We start from the raw sequence: 4200 nt of genomic DNA on the forward strand, positions 1-4200 counted from the left end.
CAGGTTGAATGAAGTGGAGGCCAGGTTCTTGAATGAGGTTTCTGGTTGTTCAGTTTGGTTTAGACTCAATATGGAAGCAAAATATGAAGCAAAACCTATGCTTAAAGCCCTCAAAAGTTTGAGATGGGTGGATTGGGAATTGTGGAAGTGTTTTCTAAATGTATGAAAGTGTGAACTGTTCATCAGCTTCAATCTACTGACTGTTGTTCACTATCCTAGGTTAGTAGACATGCTGGTTCATTGGGCTGAGATCTAAAGGTAAAAATGTACATGAGTGTACTGTAGGGTAGGAAGACAGTGGTGTTAAAAGGGAGGAACCACTAAGGGAGAGAGGAGTAGGAGAAAATCCTAGAAAAGATTATCAGGATGTCTAAGTAGGTGAGTGTGGCCTGGTTTAAAAAAATGTGTCAATGTATTGCAACTGAGCGCCTCAGAGCCCGTGGGGACGCTGCGGGGGGACTCGTGCTGAGGCAGCGGTGGTGGCGACGTGGGCTGTGGGATGTCGGGCTGGGTGGACAAGCACGGAATAGAGGGCGACAGGCACATATACGTGGGGAACCTTCTGACCGACTTGCGCGAGAAGGACTTGGAGGATCTGTTCTACAAATACGGCTGCAGCCACGAGATCGAGCTCAAGAACAGGCACAGTCTCGTGCCCTTCGCCTTCGTGCGCTTCGAAGACCACCGAGATGCTGAGGATGCAATTTATGGAAGGAATGATTATGATTATGGTCAGTGTCGGCTTCGTGTGAAGTTCCCCAGGACTTATGGAAGTTGGGGTGGGTGGCCCTGAGGTGGGAGGAATGGGACTCCTACAAGAAGATCTGATTTCCAAGTTGTTTCAGGACTTCCTCCATCAGGCAGCTGGCAAAACCTGAAGGATCACATGCGAGAAGCTGGGGCTGTCTGTTATACAGATGTGCAGAAGGATGGAATGGGGATGGTTGCGTATCCCAGAAAAGACATGGAATATGCCCTGCGTAAACTGGATGACAACAAATTCTGCTCTCATGAGAGTGAAACTTCCTACATCCGAGTTTATCCTGAGAGAAGCACCAGCTATGGCTACTCACGGTCCGGGTCTAGGTCAAGGGGCCATGATTCTCCATACCAAGGCAGGGGTTCCCCACACTACTTCTCTCCTTTCAGGCACTTAAACAGGTGATGGGAATTTTTTCTTTATTTTTTAGGTGAACTGAGCTGCTTTGTGCTCAGAATCTACATTCCAGATGATTTAGTGTATTAGGAAACTAAAAAAAAAAATTTTTTTTAAGGAGAAAAAAACTACATAATTTATACTGGGACCATATTAGCAGTGAAATATTTTAAACTGCAGGAATTGTGCTTTTGGTTCAGAAACAAGTTGTATATTTTACACTCGATAATGGGAAAAAAATCAGTGCTGTGTCTTTGTGGGTTGCTCTGCTATGGAGATCAGTAGTTACTGTGACTGAACTGGCCCATTCTATTTAGAAATATATTTTAAATGTTTAGTTAAAAATAAAACATAAAAAAAGTGTCATCTAGAGCATACTTTTGGTACTTATTCACAAGGTTGCTTATAATCTGAAGGCTTCCGTTCACTGCAAACCTGCATGCCCTTACATGACTAAATATGTCTATATTTATTTATTAAAATTTTTAAAGTCCTGAAAAAGAATCTAATGAGAAATGATGAAAGTTGCAGAAACTCATGGAGAAAAAGTGCATTTGGAGACTCAAGATGGTTTTAAAATTACCCTGAAATGTTTCCACAATTGATTTACATATTTGTATTAGAGCTTGAGAACTGACATATCTAAGCAGCCCATGCCCAAAAGGCTGTGTGGGACATGGTGGCTTCAGAAACCCAGTGAGAAAGTCAATGCTATTCCACAGGATTTGCAATAAAAACCAACTCTATTCTTTTCTAGTGTGCAGTGATGCTGCTGGTTTAGGAATACACCTATTCATGGCTTCAGGAGAACTGGTGATTGCCTAGAAAGTGTTTTCCCCCTTGAGATAATGGATATTTGCTATGCAACACCATAAAGAGAGACTATTCAAAGGCTAAGCTGGGCATATAGTCAGAAAAGAGGAAAATGGTTGTTCAAGAACAAAACCTGTTTTGATACTTTTAGAATTATCTTTAGACAACTTGAGATAATAGTTTTAGTCATATACCTAAAAGCATGAGAAAACAATATGAAGCAATGAGGTATGTAAACTGAATATAGAAAAATAGCACCAAAATAAAATTTATTTCATAAAAGTGACATATAAATTTTGTCACCTACATTCCTCTTATACTACTACTTCACAATGAAAATTCATCATATTAATCATTATTTTTCCTAAAAGGTCTAGAAATGCTTAAAGTAAATTCTTGAAAATAAATAATTCTGTGGGCAGTCCTTTAAGAATTATTCAATTAAAAAAGAAAGTAAGCCAAAATTAAAATTTTCATAAGGAATTAAATCTTCCATAATTGATATTCAAAGAGCACAAGGAAAATATTTTAAAAGTATAATAAAATTATTATATTATTATTATTATTATTTAAGTTGGAGTCTCACTCTGTTGCCCAGACTGCAGTGGCATGCTCCCACCTGCCACAGTCACGACCTGCTGGGCTCCAATGATCCTTCCACCTCAGCCTTCCAAGTAGCTGGAACTACAGGTGTGTGCTACCTCACCTGGCTCATTTTTGTTTATTGTAGAGATGAGGTCTCGCCAAGTTGCTCAGGCAATCCACTTGCCTTGGCCTCCCGAAGTGCTGGGATTACAGCTGAGCCACCAAGCCTGGCCTAAAATTGTCTTTTAAGAATGTTTAATTTTATGGGTACTAAGTTAAAATGTAAATCTGCTGGTTTTCTTTAGCAATTATGCACATCTCAGCTCTATTTCCTTAACTCTACTTTATATCTCATACTTGTTTAAGCAGGCATTTTTAAACATTGTTTTAAAAGAATGTTAAAACACTGTTGTTTAAGCTGGTATTTTTAAAATGATTTCCAAACTCTTTTACTACAACGAGAAAACATGAAATTACATTAAACTACTTTCCTTCATATAGTTCTCTTTGAAGACAGGTTGTGTTGCTGAAATATTTTCATGTTAAATGGCAAACTGGAAGGACTCCTTGGACCCATCTCTGCTATCTCTATTTGCATCCAAATACCTTTGTTCAGAACTCTTATGCTATTCTTAGGAAGAATGTGTAGAATAAAACTATATTTCCAGGTTATTAGTTTTAAATAACAACTTCAGGTGTGAGGTCTGTTGCCTAAAGTATTAGGAATGATGGAGGAGGAAATGTTTCAAAATAGAAATGCCTTCTTAGCATTTCTAAGGATTACTATATTAACATGCACCTCCAAAAATATCTCCTAGTGCTTGACATAACCAAACTTGATTTTATGTCTGTATCCTGAAATAATGCTAATTCAGTAGCTAAGGTCAACAAAAATATCTGCACAATCCAGATGACACCTGTTCTTCATTACTGCTATGGGATAGTTCTACTGTGGGGTTAGCTATTTCACTAAATTATTTTGAAAATAAAAAGTAAAAGATACCATAGTAATTATTACTTTGTATTTAGAGCATTTGAAGTATAAAAATAAAAGGCTTTGGACATACTATATGTACATACCCAGCCTTCTGTTGTACATCCTTTCCAATTGTTTTCAAATTTATATTTCAGTCCAATATTCATTAAGAGGGTCACTTACAAGAAAAGCTATAGAAATAAGAATGTGTCTTTGCACAGTTGCGTTCTATCCTTGCAGGTAATATTTGTACATCCTGTGAGAATAATGCCTACATAGAGCCCATGAAATTGAACCTTTAACCTCTCCATGTGGAAAAGAGAGGAAAGGATTTCTGAAGAGGGCATTTGCCAATTTTAAAACAACACTTTTTTCCTCTGAAAAACAGAGGAAATACGTTACCATTAATCAAAAATAATAATCTTTAAAAATTAAACAGTCCCAACCCCATATCTCATCCCATTTTCCTTCTCATACTTTTAAAAGTGGTTTTAGAGCAAAATTTGCTTTCAATAGCAAAATGTTGTCTTTTTTAAATTACTCCATGTGAATTCACAGTTGTTGAGAAAAGACCTGGAATGGAAAAGGAGAAAAGGGAAAACTTTGATACCATTAATATTAAGAGTTTTTAAATTACAAAGATTAGAAAAAATTATAAATAGCATTGTAA

The 4200-nt window shown here is 37.3% G+C and overlaps 1 pseudogene; it reads left to right on the forward strand.

The window, feature by feature from the left end:
- Positions 1-499: 499 nt before the first annotated feature.
- LOC103252990 lies at positions 500-1165 on the forward strand (annotated as a pseudogene).
- Positions 1166-4200: the final 3035 nt, after the last annotated feature.

The sequence above is a fragment of the Carlito syrichta genome, unplaced genomic scaffold, assembly GCF_000164805.1.
Source record: "Carlito syrichta isolate Samal-C Ts95f unplaced genomic scaffold, Tarsius_syrichta-2.0.1 Scaffold188987, whole genome shotgun sequence".
In the NCBI taxonomy this organism is placed as follows: domain Eukaryota; kingdom Metazoa; phylum Chordata; class Mammalia; order Primates; family Tarsiidae; genus Carlito; species Carlito syrichta.